We start from the raw sequence: 18,214 nt of genomic DNA on the forward strand, positions 1-18,214 counted from the left end.
ATGTTTTATTCATTGTAAAACTTAATTTATGTACAAGTATGGATGTACACGATGTGAAGCTTTCACACTAACAACCCCCACAGTACATTTAAAAAGTAGAGTCGTGCTGCAGTTCTTCATTGGTGTGCCGGGGACAACGGTATCAGTTAGTTTTCAACAGCAACTTGTCTTCATGTGTTTCTCGCTGCGCCGTGATTCAAGACTTCTATCTGCCACCTGAGTGTCAGGAGTCCGGACAAGCTCTGCTTCAATCTGCCATGCAAAACAGCTGTTTGGCTGGAAGAAGTCTGAATATTAACGAGGATGACACGACGGCTGTCGCTGCGAGCACAGCAGGGGCTCCAAACCCCACGAACCAAAAACATGAGACTAGATTACGAGGAAGGGATGAGGGTGGTTTCATGGCAAAGATGAGCAGCTTTTCTGTGCTGCTGGGGAACTTGTAGTCTGTGGAGACTTGAGAAACATTCAAAAAGGAAAAGTAGATTGGCGCCTGGAGTTAAGAGATCTGGGAAAGGTCAGCTGAAAGACTGTGCCAACGTTTCTGTTTTAGCCCATTTTCTACTTTACATCAGCTTATTGATGACTGTTTTCAAACCTACACATTTAAAATGTTTTGATTTTGTTCAGACTTCAGATTTGCTCAGGATAGATGCATAATCCATCCCAGGGAATGTCTTTATTTTTGTCATCCTAATCTTGGCATGTTAGCTCAACTAAAAGCCGAGCTGCTTTGAGGTGTAAGTCCAGGTCAAGGTGGTTTATGACCACCTGCACACGACCCACATTCCCATCAGCCTGGCTGCGGACTGTTCTTTACATGTGTCTTTTTGTCTTTACTACTTTTTATGGTGTTGAAATTTGAGTGAAATTTGACGTGAGTGTATTTTGATTTTGAAGTCTCAAGTGTCACAGCAGTACGATCCAAGTCAAGACATAACTCCTGTTTTTATCTTTCTGTTCAAATGTATGCTTTGGAAAATGTTGGACAGCTATATGTAAAGGATAAAACATTCAAAAACTACAATTATAACGTTCATTGTTCTGCTCAAGCTCTCCAAAGTCTAATAGGAAAACAAATGCTGGCAAAAGATGATCCGTTTTTGATGACTGATAACATTTCTGTGAACTTTGAGATCTGTATGTTGCCCATGCAGATGAAAGGATCATCAGCAATTCAGGAAAAAAAAAAAAAAAAACTTCTCAACTCACTTCTCAACTAGGGTTAATGCTTTTGGCAGAGCACTGACGTCAACAGCTGTTCTCAAACAAGCTCTTTGATGACTCATTGACAGCGAAAGCTCCCAATTGCCACTTTCGCTAACTGGGGAAATGTCAGCGTCTGCGCTCAACAGAGGCGGATGATCACAGTCCCTCTGCAACTCCCGCCTGCCAGAACGTGGCAGTGATGAAATAGCTCTGGTGTTAATGGATGTGAGCGCGATCTTGACCCCCCCCCCCTCCAAAGAGCAGGCTCTCTGTCTCCATTAAAAAGGGCCTTTACTTTGGTTTGGATCAGAGCCTGGGCTCTCTCTGTGCCATGGGGAGAAGCCAGACAAAGTTAATTGTGCGCCTCCTCTGCCCCTCCACCTCCACGTCAGGACTCTGGGGAGCGCTTGTGGAGGACACTGATTTTAAAATAGAGGGAAAACAAACACACAGACAAGTAATGATTAGGTTATTAGCGCTGAGGTGACTAATTACCTAATTGTACTGTCAAAAGGGGGAGCGGGGGGGGAGCCGGGCTGCAAGGTGAGGAGAGGAGAGGGGAGCAGAGGTGGAGTGTTTAGAGAGACTCCCCAGGCTGGTCCCTCACTACGTCTCTCCTTCCCTGCGGCGTCCCCCCAGCCTGCTGTTCAGGTCCCGGTGACATCTGCTCGTAGCACGGCGTGGCCTCCCTCCCTCCCCCCCTCAGAGGCCGGAGTCGACCCCCCCACACACACACCCCTGCATGCCTCCCCGTGCAGATGTTGCAGTCCCTGGGTTCTTCCTGCATGGAGCACGTCAGGCCTGTTTGATGTGTGATGAAACAGAATCAAGCGAGCCACTCGGGGGCTCAGGGAGCAAAGGGGGGTAGAGTGGGTGAGGAAGGGCACCAGGAAAGATAGGAGTGGGGAAGTGTACAGGGAGGAAGGGATGTTGGGATAAATCTCATTACAATATCAATCAGAGGCCGGGCACAGAGCACAGGGTTGGGATGTCCCTGCACTGGAGGTCAGAGACCTCAGGAGGAGGAGGATGCTGGGAAGGAGGAGAGGGGAGGAAACGAGGAGAGGGGACAGAAAATGTGCGGAGAAGAGAACGGAGGAGAGGTGAGAAATCAACATGAGAGGAAAGCAAAATGAGCCGGAAAAAACAGGGAACAAATTTTAGGTGAAGAAGTAGACGAGAGGAGAGGAAAATAAAAGAGGAAACAATGAGGTGAATGAAGAGGAAGCAGAACGTAGAGGAGACAGAGCAAGAGGAAAGGAAACCTGAAGCGAGGAAAGAGGAAGCAAGGGCAGATTAAGTACGATATGAAATAAGAGAGGAAAGAATACAGAAGATGGTCGGAAAGAAGATGTGTAGGAAACAAGGGAACAAGATGAAAGTAAAGGAAGAGAGGAAAAGGAGATGAAAGAAAGTCAGTGAGAGGAGACAGGCTGATAAGGAGAACAGGAGAGAAGACGAGAAGAGGAATCACAACGAGATGAGACAAAAAGAAGACAATAAATGAAACGGAAGGGGAGGAGAATAAAGTAGATGAGACAAATTGTGAGATTAAGGAAATGACACACAAAGCAAGAGGATAGGAAAGAAGCACTGCAATTAGGAAAGGAAATAAAATGAGGGAAAAGTAGGTGAGTTGAGATATGAGAAAAGAGGACGCAAGAGGACGAGGAAGAAAACAAATGTGATAAGATGAATGGACAGAAAAATAGGAAACGAGGACAGAAAACAAGGAGAAGATGACGTATGAGATGAAAGAAAAGAAAATGAGAGAAGAGGAAGCAAGAAGAAGAAGAAGAAGGAGGAAATAAGCTTGAGAGAAGACACAAAGTAGATGATGATGAAAGAAATGAGGGAGGAAGTATATGAGATAAGAGTGGACGACGGGGACAGTGAGAGGAGAGGAAACAAGAGGGGGAGAGAAGGAAGCGATAGAGGAAATGTAGCAAAAGGAAAGGAGAGGAAAGTACATGAGCAGGGACAGGGTGCTAGTAAAGGAGGGGACATGACATTAGAGGAGAGGACAGAGAAAACAGGAGAAAAGATCTACAGTCGGTAGATGAGAGGAAGTGAGATGAATTGATATACGACTCTGTTTCTGATTCTATACCAAAGGGGAAGGAAAGCAGAGAAATCCTGATGAGAGGAAGCGAGCAAAGACGAGCTGGTCGCATCTCTCTCTCTCTCTCGCTCTCTCTCTCTCTCTCACACATCTCCTTCCTCCTCTTTTCTTCCCCCACCCCAACATGGCTTCCTTCCATCTCCTCTTCGCTCGCATTCCTCTGCGCTCCCTCATTTACGCCCGCATCTCTCCGCCTAATCTTGCTCCCAGTGCAGTATGTTAATTATTGTTGTGAAAGAGCCGAAAGTTAATGACGACAACAAGGAGAAAGGAGGACGATGATGCGGTTATGATTACCACTTAGTGCGGGGCAGCGGCGCGCCGAGAGAAGTTGAACGGGAGGAAGTGGGTGAAGGAGCGCTAGGTGAAGCGGTGGATAGGTTAGCAGTTAAAGATCAAAGTGAAAAACAAAGGCGGATTTCAAATGGGCCCAGAGAGCTTGGCAACATACCCGCGGCTCCTCTGATAATACTTAGATCTATAAATGTTTCTCCTTTTTTATTTATTTATTTTTCTTATTTATTTTTAAAATTATTCATCGCCATAATAATTTGGGCCTAACAAGCACTTGAGGGAGACGGCTTCCTTTTGCATCCCCCCCGTTTCTTTAGTTCCCCGCTCCGTGGTGCTGGGAGCTCGGGGATTCGGGGGCACTATTAGAGAGAATTTCTTTTATTTGCTGCTAATGAATGATATGCATGATACTATTTTCCTTTTTCTTGTGTACTTTGTGGGGGTAAGCGCGAGGATTGGGGCAGGAGCTGGAGGATTGGACTCTTTTTCAAGGCTTTGTTCATTTTAACCCTCTTCTCGCCTTCCGAGAGAGTGCGCGAGGTTATCGTCACTTTGCCGGATTTCCAATTCAAATATGCAATCATACTTCACTTGACACCGAGTGATACGGCATAGTTTGACTTTGTTTTTCTATTTTCAGTCGCACAGTGTGTTTACGAAATATGGGTTAACTGGTCTGTAGATACAGGAGAAGCACAGCAGGTCTGTAAACATCTCTGCCACCAAGAGAAATAACGGCACATTTATTGTTCTTGATTGTTAAAAGGGTTCCAGCTGTTCCTTTTTTTTATCTCCATATAGTGCAAAACACAGCTGTTTACTCCTCATCCTGGTTGGCAGACACTGTACCGTTTTATTAATCTTCCATGTGACGTTAACTCCCGCTACACATTTTTATCGGCTCCTCTGCGCCGGCAAAGCATACCACTTTAAATGTCACACAGATGTACGGATAGATCGGTCGGCACTCTCGCACTGAACACGTCCACGGCAGTTTAGAACGGATCTTTTGACACAAAGCCGTGAGGGAAATCAGATCGCGGAGCTGCTCAAACTGCCTCACCAGCACATCTGTGCGCAGATTCCAGCTCAAGTCGTACCGTCTGGGCCGAGGTGAAGTCACTGATGTCCTGATGTCCCACACACTGACAAAGACATCAGATCCACATCCAAAAGTTGTTTCATGTCCTTTTTAAGTGTAGAATTACATTCACAACTGTGACCAAAACATTCACTTTGGTGCAGAAGTGCATGACATTCACAAAAGGAACAAAACTCGAGACTATTTCTTGTAATTCCAACATAATTATCTCATTTTATGTAAAACAGATTTAATATAGATCTTTTAATTGTGATATAACGTTGAGTTATTTTGGTGAATACAAGGCACTCTTCAGTCTAATATTCATAAGCATTGTCTAATGCACACCTGTTAGACAGCTGTGTAGGACAATCATCCCATCAATAATTGATGACATGTATTCACTAAATAAGACGAGTAACGCTCATTTTATCTCATCTCACAGTTTGATATCAGTATAAAAAATACTGCGATCCAGTTGAGTGCAGTTTCATAGTTAGAAACGAGACTAAATGGGGAAAACCAATGTGCTTAGGTCAACAAAATTCTTACCCCAAAAACAAGACAGTTTTCGGGGCCCATAACAAACCCAATGACTTGTTAAACCTGATACTTGTGCGGCGTATTCTCCTGCTGCCTTATTGCATCAAGTATTTATTTCGCTGTTTGTGCAGAGATCTTGCTATTCGCCGGGGAAACACTGACCTTCACCTCGCTATGCAGGTAATAATGCAAATACCTTTTTAAAGTATCATCTCGGAACACTTTTGGAACAACCGCGTGCGCGCACACACGGACGAACACAGGAACATAAACTACTTTGCCTGCAGTTGGCTGCAGAGCTATATTCCAAATGTTAAAACAGCAGCACACATCAGTGGGCTCTGTGCCGGCGTAAACATGGCCTGGTAATGACCTCCCTTCTGACTGGGGAGAGCTGCCCCTCCTCGGCCGTCCCTTCCTCTCCCCTCTTCTTCTTTGGTGTGTGTGTGTGTGTGCGTCGGAACCCGGGGCCCCCGAACAAGAACTTTGAAGTTGCCTCTCTGCCTCCTTCTGCCTAAATCGGCGGCTTCAGACGGGGAGTTGATGGAGGCGCTATTGTCTCCCTTTGGAGCTCTCTGCAGGAGAGGCTGTGTGATGAATGCTTGAGCAGCGGTGATAAAGCTGCACTTTCCCCATGCTGAGTGTCGTGCCAGAGGCTTCACACGCCTCGCCGGTCAGGAGGGGGAGGCTCCGGGCCGGGCCGACCCTGATCTTTACCTCCTACAGGGCTATATGGATGGGGCTTCAGGGAGCTCTGGGGCTAAAGGTCGACTGTATAAGTACAGAGCGACTCCATAACACAGCTGAGGGAAAAGCCTCGCGTGGGTCGGTGCTCACATTCAAGTCTCTTCTTTCACACGCAAAGACAAACGCAGAGCGCTCGTGTCGATGTTTACTTCAGCCCTGTAAACCAGCGTTAATGAATAAACCTCGTACTTAACTTTGAATCTGGCAGCAGAGACGAGGACACATGCTTCAGTGTGGAGGTAAAGCCAACGCAGATCGTCTCATTTAGAGCAACCCAGTGAAAGATATTGCCCACGATGCAACTCGGAGATGTTAACTCTCCATCTTTGTTTGTTTTCCGCACACCTTGTTGCTCCCCGAACCCTAACATCTGTGCAGAGGGAGGGGATGTGGGGGTGGGGGGGGTCCTCCTCTCCCTCAGTCTGTCACCCCACCTGACTGCTGCTGTGGCAGGCCTGCCCAAGGCAAGACCACAGGCTAGGGGCCTCCTGTGGGCCTCCTGTGGGCCTCCAGCAGGGCTAGCCAGCCTCCCCGAGCCCATTAGAGCCCACCCCACCCCCGCCCGGGAGGCCCCTGCCTCGCCCTGCAGCCCTGTGCCCTAAGATGCCATCGCTCTCCGTCGCGCTCTGCGCTGAAATAACTCTCTTGTTTTCCACTGTTTGCCATGTTGTGTGTGTAATGGCAGTGGTTTGGGGCATGTTTTCTTCATCTTTATTTGTTTTGCCGCCTTTGCTTGCCTTGTCCTCGGGCTGCAAGGTTTCAAATCCGGCTCCTGAGAGGCGCCGTCTTCCAGTGTTTTTAGGGAACAAACCCCAGGAAGGCCTTTTTTTAAATTATTTTTACAGTTCCTGCACTAATGCGGTGTGACCGTCCACTTGCGTCCGCCGTTCTCCAACATGGAGGACTGCCGAAGCACTTCACCTGGATCCACTGTGTCTTACAGCAGAGACAATAGCGGGCAGTATTTCTGTTGTATATTTCTCTCTCCGGTTCTTACGTCTCTGATTTAATGAGATCGTCTCTGGAGGCGCCGAGGTTCTCGGAGGCAAGGTGAAGTGGGGGGGAAATGATCAGATATTCTGGATATCCCGTGATTCTCCGTCTATTTGAGTCTTTTTGATCTAAATGAAACTACAGGGTGCAGAACGGACCCTGCATGTGAATCAGACCCGGCGACTTTGCATACGCGCTTTCGGAAATACCAGGAGAGCAGATTCATGTTCAACCCCAGATGCGGATGCAATTTGTGAACGTGAGCTTCTGAAGCGTGCTGTAATGGTTCAATTTATAATTAATAATATCTGATTTGCCAGATTGCCATAAACTTGGAGAATAAAAATGTGGGTATGTTGGGGTTTGAGATGTTTTTTTAAAGCATTAAGTATTCATGATCCTTGATGGATATATAAACTGTGGTAAATCCATTGCCTTGAATATTGATTGTCTCTAATTAAAAATGCCGTTTGATAAGGAGGTTAGCGGCGTTCTCTGGTCAGCCTCGCTCCGCTTTACAACTTCCATGTTCATTTTTTGTTAAATTAGTTTTTTTTCTGACCTCCTTGTGGCGTTTCCCTGCTTGCGGTTCAGCAAGCCAATTAGCTGCAGAGCAAGTCATTAGTTCTAATTAGGACGTGGTTAACTGCGATGCATTAAAAGGCGAAACCCATCATGTTGAAGGATGGTGGGTGTCGCTGCTAAGCCCGACTGGAAACAGCTGTTGACTCTACTGAGAGGGTCACGCTATAAACAAATACTCCCCCGAGCACCGCGGCGAGAGGATGGGGCGACCGCTCGTACCAAATGAATGAAGGCACAGAAGTAAAACCATTTGGTGAGTGAAGTGTGTGTGCTTGGAGAGAAATGCTACTGTCCGTCGCCATTTTATTCAGTTGACATACGATTGTGTGAATCTCAAAATGTAGGTTCAACCCTGTCTTCAAAATGAGGTTTATATGCTATAGATATAAATGCTTTATTGAATGAGTCTGCAAAGACACAAAGAGTTCATACTGAAGGGATCAGCAAAATGATTGATGACAATCTTGCTTTCTTTTTTCGTGTGTTTTCCCTTCAAAATCCTTTGAAGCCTTTTTATTTTTTCATATGAGCACGGTTCAGGAAACCTTACCTTAACAACAGATGATATAAATACCATTCCACAGCATGAGGACTGGGAAGGCATTTTGGATATTTTACATATTTTACATCCAGACCAGGTTTAACTGCTTAACAAACAAAAAAACACTCGTGGTATTATGAAGCTGTCTTAGACATTTGGTTTTCACAAGCCTTTTTTTTTGGTGACAATGTTCAGTCCATGCAGCATCTGAGTGTCTTCCTGAAGTCGGCATAGTTGGCAGAATGTTTTTGCTAATGTGTGCGCGAGGAGGAGGAGGAGGAGGAGGAGGAGGAAGATGGCGTCGTGTAGCTGACGATGTGCAGGTGCACAGCGAGCGTGGCAGAAAGGTACACAGATAGAAAAAACGACAGAAAGTGGAAGGAAGCGCGGGGAGAACAGATAGAGGAAGAAGGGAAATCACGGAGCGAGACTCGTAAATGGGAGTCGCGGGGCTCGGCATAACTCGTGGTAGATGACGGAGCCTGTGGAGATCTTTTGACTTGTGTTCCTCCTCTTCCTGCCTTCTGTTTGACATGAGAGTGAATGAGGTAATCCACCGTGCTCTGGGGTGCACAGGCTCTGCTCCCATCTGGGCTTTGAACCTTTCGCTCACCTCATGCTCGGGTCTCTGGTGTGTGTCGTGGTACAGTGGAGCGTGTCAGACAAAGAAATTAAAGATGGCAGTTTACAGGGAAACACTCGGCTCTTTTGGTAACGCGTCTCTAAGAAGAAGCCGACAAATTGATTGAAAGGGAGGAAATACGTTCCCCAGCCCACAAACGTTTCCCCCTCACCTTTTAAAACATATTTACCTCCCCGTCTGTTCCCGTTTTGTCACTTTGGGAACGCGTGCGCACTTTGTCTGTTTTGCAACGCTCGCGTTCATGTCCTCATTCATTTTTCATGCTCGTAATAGCACTTCTTAGCAGCTATTGCTATCAATCGGATTTTTTTTTTGTTTGCATGCGAGATTATATACGTGAGTGCGTACGATATGTGTGTGTTTTTGAAAGTGCTCCGCTTGCGAGTGTGTTTTTCTAAAGCAGGACTGCGACTGTTCTTTTGTTGCTCACAGCTGTCCCACATTAGGGATCAGCCGCTATTCCCCAGGCAGTGAAGGGTTTTCAGAGGCCCTGCTAATTGGCTGTAATCTCCTTTTTAAACTTGAAAGCCAGCAAGCCTCCAGCCTCGCAGTTTACAAGCAATTAATGCGAGGAACATCCAGTATCGCTGGTCACAACTGGTGTATGTCTGTTCCCCCTTCATCTGATCTCGCGCCCGTCTCCGAGGCGGATTGGCGCCTCCTGCCGCGCGGGCCCCCGCTGTAAACAGCTACTCAGCAGCGGGGCCTTCTGGGGGAAGAGGCTCGGTCGGGGGATTTGGTCTGAATCTTGGAAGTGTCCGTGGGGATGGTGGCAGGGTTTGGGGGATCGGAGGGGTTTCCTTCTCAGGCGCTGATAAAATAATAATGCTCGGTTGTTTGGCGAGGCTGAAATTTGCACATGAAAATCCTCTCCCTTCGCGCTGCTTGCGTGTAATGTGCCGCCGATGACAATCCCTGCCTCTCACAGTTTATATGCAAATGAGTTCTCTCAGCTCCTCCGAGAGTCGCCCAGCCGAGCTGGAGCGAGCGAGACAGGCAGACCGAGAGATACAAAGAGACAGAGTGGGGCTTTTTTGTTGTGTTTTGTTTGTGTTTGTCTTGTTTATTTTTAAAAGGATTTTTAAAAGATGATAATATATTTTAATTTTTTCCCTTTGTTTTTCTTTTTTTTACTTCTTCTTCCTGAAAGTCGATATGCAGATCCTCTGAAGAGTTTTAAAAGCCAGACTTTTCTTTTGTGTTTAATTGGAACATAATGGCGGTAGTCTAAATAAAGTGTTTGTGTGAAGTGAGAAATGGTTGTATAATGACTCTGTTTTTTTTCCCTCTCTCACACAAACAAGACTCATCCTCCCCTCAGGAGTCTCCTCCGCCTGCCTGTCTGATAGTTATGTCGATGTAAATACTGTTTCCTCTCCATGACCTCTGCTCCGTCTGGTTCTCTCTCCTTTGTTTTATGTCCACAAGTCTCGGCCTCCTGTTCAGCCACCCTGGTAGCATCACATCACTGAGCTACTTGTAAATCGGGGAAATAGAAACAGAAGAGCAACAGAAATAATTTGTTCCATGCGCTAAAAAAAACACCCAGAATCTGTTCAGAAAGTAAAAGCATGTGGATCTAAAACAGGAAGTTGAAGATGAAGGCAGTGGAACTTCATGAGCTCAGCTTTTGGTGTTAGTCTGAAAAACATCCACTGAGGAAGCCAGACCAATCAGCAAACACAGGGAGTGGTTTAGATGATGGTTTCCCTCCCAAACCTAATGAGAGTAGCACAAGACTGCCTCATCACATGTGTTCACAACCTGATTATAACAGACAGTTTTGGACAAACTTGGCCAAAACTTCCGCAACGTTGGTGTGTTTTACCGCCTGCTTGTCGAGCTGTCTGCCCATGGCTCATCCAATCAAATTCCTTTCCAGGTTGGCATATTGATACATTTCAAAAGGTCAACAGTAACAGGAAAACAAGACATGGCTATATAGGTCTCACTGATTTCCTGGTACCCCCATTCAAAGCCAACAGGGCCCAGACAGACAGAGGAGGGGTGAGGTGGATGGGAGGAGGGGGAGAGTAGAGGGGGGCTTCATGTCAGCCTTCTCTCCTCAGTCACGGCCAGTTAGTTAAAGCAAACGCGGGCGGACCCTGGAGAGAGCGCAGGGCGGCGGAGAGTGCCAATCACGGCCGAGCCCTGGGCATTCCCCGCTACAGCTCGCCTTGAGCAACTTTTTATTAATTTAATAAACATCCCACAGAGACGGAGCGGTGTGGACTCGTGTACCCTCGCAGACAACAGCACCGCTCGGGCCTAATGAGACGTGCTGCTCGCACTCACACATATTCACACATTGTTTCTGAAAACACACAAGCATGCCGCCCAGAGGACAGAGGTTTACAGAGTCGGTTCACCTAAATTAGTAAAAATATATATTTTCCTGCTGTGGTCTCCAGCCATGGAGATAGTTTTGGTTTTATTCGCCGCAAGTTTTGAGAGATCTGGTTCTGAGATTTCTACTTCCATCCCAGTACCACACTGTTAGCCCGAACTAGTTGACTTTACTGGAAAACCACGTGGAAACCCGTTGCCTCAAACCATTTAAGTTTTTACAAATGGAGGAACTAAACAGTTGTGTTAACATAGAACCTTAAGACCATTAGTTTATTTAAGTAAATTTACTTTTAATTAAATGAATTACACTATTTGATTTTGAGATTTAATGTATTGTTTCAAGAAAATTGTACAGAAGGAAAGAAATTAAACAATACATTTGAATGTTCCAAATTTGAATGTTTTTAAACATTGCATTGTAACAAGAAATTCCAACTTGTCGAGAGAAGAAATGCAGCATTACACAGTAACTGTGCCATGTGAATGACTATTCACATGCAGACATTTCAACTTGACTGGATAAGGACAGAGGAACTGGGTTAAACATATCGACACAACTGAACACCAACATCCAGTCCTGAGCATACACTGTAAAACACAAGTGGTGGAACGTTCCTACTCCTCATTCAACAAACTTATAACATAATTCAAAATAAGTATCTTCGAAGTTAAACATTTCCTGAGAGTCTTTGGTGACAAAGGGGGATTAAAACCATGTGAGGCTTGGTTTGGAGGGGCTAGCAGACCCCACAGTTAAGGTGTCTCTGCATATAAGACCTAAACAGACAGCAAACTCTGCAATGAATAGTATCAAAAACAGGATTTTAAAATATTGCATGTATCACATGTATAACACATACATGTTTAGGCTTGTTCAGTAGGGATGCTGACTGTGGCACGCCTCCTGGAGCTTCCCCTGTCTGCTGCCAGGTTGAACCACCTCATTGCTGTTTCACACTCATCATCTGTGGCGGCACGTGAGACATGATTCTTTCGACGGCATCTGTAATCACAAGCAGATCATACAAAATCCCATGAGCCCTCAGTGGAACATATAGCAGACATGCAGTCTAAAAGCTAGTGGCTGTCTGGCATGTAAAGGTTTGCTGTGCTATATTCAGAGCTAATATATCATATAACTATTATGTGAAGATATAGTCGAGTAATATCTACCTGAGCAGAGAATGAAGTTGAAGTTGCAAAGAGAATTTGTAAGTTTGAACACGACCTAAGACCTCTGGGTGACTTCAAATTGTTTTCATTAAATATTAGTTACTTACGCAGGAGCAAAGTCTTCGACTCCATCTGGCTGAAGGACTTTTTCCCATGTATCCCTTTCCAGTTCATTCTCTTCCCAACATCACCGTTGAACATGTGGGCAAGGATGTTCCATGTAACCAATTTTGTGTCATGTCCTCAGATGGTTGCCAGGGAGGAAATAAAAAATGGATCAAAAAAGTACTGTTAACACTTTACAGAATGTTTTTTCTACAATTTCACTCATTAAAATCATGCTTTTAAACATATTTAAAAAAGGAAAGAGAACTTACCAAACAAAGGCTGGCCTCGAGGTAGATCAGTTGCTCTCTCAGGTTTGTCTGAGTTCAGGAGGAAAGGTGAACCTCACACCCTATTGTATGCCCCCTGTTGCCTGGGTCCTAATGGTAGGCTGCCTGTTACCTGCCTGCAGTATTTGAACGGGGGAAAAAGGCGCGTTTGATGTGCGGATACCCCGGTGTCCGCTGTTTGACGGTGCGCGATCCGGGGGCGACCTGAGTCGACTTATGAACTCACAATATGTACACTTCCATTGCATCTTCACAAGAACCTGTGAAAACAAGAAGAAAACTATTGGCTCAACTTTCAGTTCAACAACCCAGTTCCAGTAACATTAACTCCACTGCAAAACGTTACGCAGCCTCTGCTAATAACCAACTAATGACCTCGTGCCTTGAGAAGCTAGCTAAGTTACTGCTATAAATGCAATAAATAACTCCTGTGCAACTGAACCAAGCACCATTTTGAAAAGCTAACGTAACTTAACGTTATCGTCAGCTAGCTTAAAACACAGCACACGTGTTAAAGTTATAAACGACCCACAGAAAATCGTTAGCATGCTAACACTCAGCTAACGTTAGCGTTTAGCTTACTTGTTGAAATAAATGCTCCCAGAATGATATCTAATGTTACAGTCAATATGGTGAGAGTTACACACTCACCATTCCACTTGGTTCAAAGTTGTTGCAGAAGTCCCGCAGCTCCGTCAAAGCCAGGATAGGTGTCGCGCTCGGACGCAGGATGAGCAGACTCCTCTGGGCTCGTCACTGCGCTGCACACGGCACGAATGCTGAATCGAGTGAAATTCAAACGGCCCCCCCCCCCTTACAGAAACGTAACCTACCAAGTTATCTCTGCTAAACATGATCATTGCACTCAATATTTCAGTTGATTAGTGCAAACTACTGAATATATTTAGTAATGACACAGTTGTTTTACAAAACACGCAAGTATAAGTAATGACTACTGAAAAGTTTAATTTGAAATAAATTCGGGTTTACAGTGCATGAACGTGAATGGAGTTTTACGTGTGGTGCTCACAGCGTTGAGTTCAAAAGGAAATTGAATTGAGAAAGAGCGTAGCTTTGGCTTCAACACCGGTGGGGACACATAGCGGGGGGGCTGGGGGTCCGCGGACAGAAGATTTTGAGCGTAAAAAAAAAACAACTTTATTTCCTGTATTCTGGTGAATTCTTTTGCATTAATTCATACTGAAAACGTCTTTATTTATGTAAATGAATACGCAACATTGAGGCGCAAAATAACAAATATAATGGAATATAAAGCAGAAAGGCTCTCAGGCATTCTGCTTCCCTTTTAAATATTTATTCCCTGAAGATCAACTTTCCTCATATAATGTTATCTCTGCTGAGTCAACACACAAGGCAGGATTTACTCTTCCCTCCTCCTTTGTGTCTTTCACCTCTTTAAATGTGCATGTGGCACCTGATCACAGTAATGTAGGCTACATGCATTCATTTTCATTCATTTATAAACCCCTGCAATTGAATAGCTCGTGGGTTTCGGCCACATGTCTGCTCATGTTCAAAGCTTTCAGCACGTTCAAAACATTTCCCACATATCTGAGTCCTTAAAGATGTCGAGTAGCAAAGTAGCAATTTAATGAGGATACGGTCATAATATTTCAGAGCCGAAACTAACAGACGTGCTGGTCAAGCATAAATCTCACCAATAGTATCTTCACCACCGAAAAGTTCAAAGTGCTAGTTGGGAGATGTGGTATTGGCACAGATATGAATTGTTTTTATAAGCAATATCCAGCCCGATAACACATGTTGCTGTTGGAGTCTGACATCATTTTTCAATGAATTCTAGATTCCATTAACCTTAAGTATATTGGGGTCGAGGCAGAAATCTTAGAGGCCGATATCTTAAAACCTCAGCTTAAACAAGCTTAAAAAGCCGACCACGCATTCAATCGCGACTTTGTGACGCTCGTCACTTTTTAATACTCGATACTCAAAGTACTGAGGTTAATTGCTCCGCCTTTCTCTTTCCAGAAAGTGTCCAGTTTACGCTGTATAATCCACAAACCAGAGCAGTGAACACTTTCCTTTGGAAAGTACGATCTACCAACGAAAAAGGTCCATCGAAAATTGTCTTTTTTTAAATGCTTTGATGAAATTCCATTCTCCTCCATTGTATTGGGGTGCAGGCAGAACTATTAGAGGTGGATGTCTTGCAAGTAAAACACAAGCTATCTGCATTGTTCGATGGCACTAGAGATAAGTGAGAAAACAGCTTCTTTTTGTAATTTGGGTGCACTGACCCTTTAAACTGGCACGCCATCTTTGAAATGGACTTTGTCTCTTCGGCCCACGGAAAGAAAAACTACTCCTCGGCCCCGAGTTCATTACCATTCTGCGGGCGGCGCGGCGACATGCCAGGGCTCCGACCGAGCGCACAGAAACATTATGAAAATAATAACGATCTCACTTTCACGCTCGTTTCTTCCTGCCCCGGCTGCTTATGGCGGGCGTTAGAAAAGGTCGGGGCTCTCCTCTCGACTGATGAGGAGCGGCTGCAGCAGGAGGGACCAGGGGAGCGGGAGGAGGACAGACTGCGGCACGCTAACAACCACAACCATCATCATCATCATCGCCACCATCGCCACGCGTACCTGCTGCTGCGGGGAGACGCTGCCTCCTGTCAAACAGAGGAAGGACCCCGGTTCACCTGCAATACGAAGACGTGTGTGTGTGTAAATATATGTGACTGCATCTGCTTGTGTATATATGTGTGTGTACATGAGTGTGTGTGCGTGCATCCTGCTGTTTACATCTCGGCTCACTCTTTGGCTTTGACTGTTCACTCCTCTTTCTCGTCCTTCACCTCACCCATCAGTCTCCCCTCCTCCCCCCTTCTCCATTTCCCACTGTATCACTCCATATATTCATGAATTTCCTGTTTATCATGAAAACTTATGCATGAAAATAGAGGGTGGGAAAGGGAAAAAAAACAAAAACAACAACAAAAAAAGGAAAAAACAAACAGGGTGAATGTCGATGGGGGTTTTGTCTCGTCTGGGTGCAGCGCTGCACAGGCAGCCGGTCCTCAGGGGACGTATGCAAGAAGACCCTGATTCCATCTCCCTTTTCTTTTCTTTTCCTTTCTTTTCTCTCTTACCTTCCATCCACCCTACCGCCTTCCTTCTTCCCTTCCTAGCATTCACCCCCCCCACCCCCCTGCTTTAGCCTCCCCACCCACCCGCTGCCTTTCTTTTCTCGTCTCTCCTTCACACTGTCAAAGCCAGTTACAGGCAGAGGAGCTCTCCTTCCTAAATAATTCACAAGTTGATTAATAGACTCACAAGGGTATAATTAGGCAGGGGAGAGACAGTGGCTAGTGTAACCAGTACAGTGCTTAGGGGAATTAGAGAGCGGGGTTATTGAGGAAATGGAGAGTACCGGTGAAAAATAAAATAACATAAAGATACGTGGCGGCTGCAGTGGTGAACTCGTGGAGAGGATGAAGAGGCAGGGGGAGGATGTGGAGAAAGGAGGGGGAGGGGGGGGGCACCTTTTTCTGAGGGCTATGTGTTCGATATGAGGCAGCCTCTCCAGGAGCATGGAGCCCGGGGTTTGTTTGATGTAGAAATTGGACAGTTTGAATCCGTCTCCTTTAATTTTTCACAACTTACAGGGCCCCACTGGGTGTCTCACGTTCCTCTTATAGGATATGAATTAGTTTTTTTTATTGTTTTTCTCACTCCTTCAGTTTTAAAGCCCTATTTCCCCCCCGTCTTTTTCATATACACATTACCCAGGTACCCCTGCTATTTATTTTTGAACGCCGTCTTCCTCTCCCTCACTGAACGGAGTTGGAGTTTCACCCCCGATGTTTGTCAAACAGTCAGTCATCAGCATAAGACTTCACTTATGTTGCCTCTAAGGCATCTTTTGTATTCTGAAAGGGATGTGCTTTCCGCTGGCAGACCGGTCTTCAAAACAAACAAACAGAACAATGGAACAACAGATCTCTCTCCTCAGTTCAGACATCATATTTCTGTTGTGGTGATCTCTGTCTGCCTCGCATTTGCTGTTAAAATAAAATGAAAAGAACCAACGGAAATACACCCAGACAGGTACAACACTATGCCTCTCCAGCTTGTGTCTGTGTGTGTTTTCTGTTTTTTTTCTCTCTTCTCCTTCCCGGGAAGTTCTCAGCGAGTAAAAGCAGTCATATTGGTTACACACTGCTGTTTCTTTGGTTTGTTGCTCTGTGTTTATTTCATTGTCGATATATCAGATTGCTTCCCGCTCAGTCGTGTCTTTTTATTATTTTTTTTATATTCTAGCGCTCAGGATTCGCCCGATATCCAAACACACCAATGTGTCCATCCCGGCACACGGTGCTGGCTTCTGATGTGCGCCGTGTCTGCCTGCATGTACGACGTGTCAACTCTAATTCAAACTCCTCTGTTCTCCTCTCATCTGTCTGCTCCAGATGTTGCACTGGGTGTCAAAATGGATCTCTGAGGGGGGAAAAAAGGGGGAAAGCAACACATTTCTGTGTTTGTTAAAATTGATAGATGCACTTTGAAATTCAATTCAGGCATGCAGGAGGAGATGAGTCCAATTCAGCATGTGTAAGCCGTGATGCCACTGCAGATTTCATTTCTTGCTTGTTATCTTCACCGATTCATCCGATGCCACTGCCAAGAGAAAAAAAAAATCGTGCTGCTTATTGGTTAATTTACTGGTCTTTGCTGGTCTGTATTTGACAATTGTGAATTAATTATCCTCTCTGCTCCGTGTAATTGGCCCTTCTTTGTTGTCCCTAGCAGACGGCTAATGACTTCTTGATATTTGTGTAGGCTGTGCGGATACCCGGCCACCAGGAGGCGCTGAGAAGAGCGGGACCCCTGCGTGTTGATTTATTTATCAGTGTCTGGATTAAAGCCTGTACACCTGATAAAGGGGATGTCAGAGGAGCTTTGACAGCCACAGAGGCGGCAGAGTGTGTGCGATTTGGTGGCTGCGCCGGCAAGAAACAAGGAGTGTCGACGGCATCTTTGAAGTCTTGACAGACGAGAGCCTCTGAGCATCCCCTTAATCTTGCCTTCCCCTCAGAAAAGGCGTGCGAGCAGGCAGGTTCTGAGCGCACTCTGCTCCCTGTTTGCCTTATTCTCTTAATGACACAAACCATTCAGCGACCACGCATGATAGCATTTCATCTGGCATAATGTGCGGTGGCTGCTCACTTCAAACGATCCGGCGCCTCCCCGCGTTAAGCCGGTTGGAGACGGCAAGAGCCAGGGACGCGAACACACACACACGAGGCTCTTCCCGTTGGCTTGATGGGATGCCTGTGTGTAGTGCATGCTGTTTGATTGCGCTGATTGTTTTCGTGAGCCCACCTAAAAGCAAATACAAAGAATCTGCCGTGTATGATTGTCTGGGAATCAGATCAGTGGGGAGAGATATGTTTCACACCTGAACGCTCCGTCTGCCTCGAGTGATTCGCAGGTGCTTATAATGACCCTTGAACTGTTCCCATTACTGTTTCCTTCACACGGCACATGCGACA

Source organism: Melanostigma gelatinosum, assembly GCF_949748355.1.
Source record: "Melanostigma gelatinosum genome assembly, chromosome: 18".
In the NCBI taxonomy this organism is placed as follows: Eukaryota; Metazoa; Chordata; class Actinopteri; order Perciformes; family Zoarcidae; genus Melanostigma; species Melanostigma gelatinosum.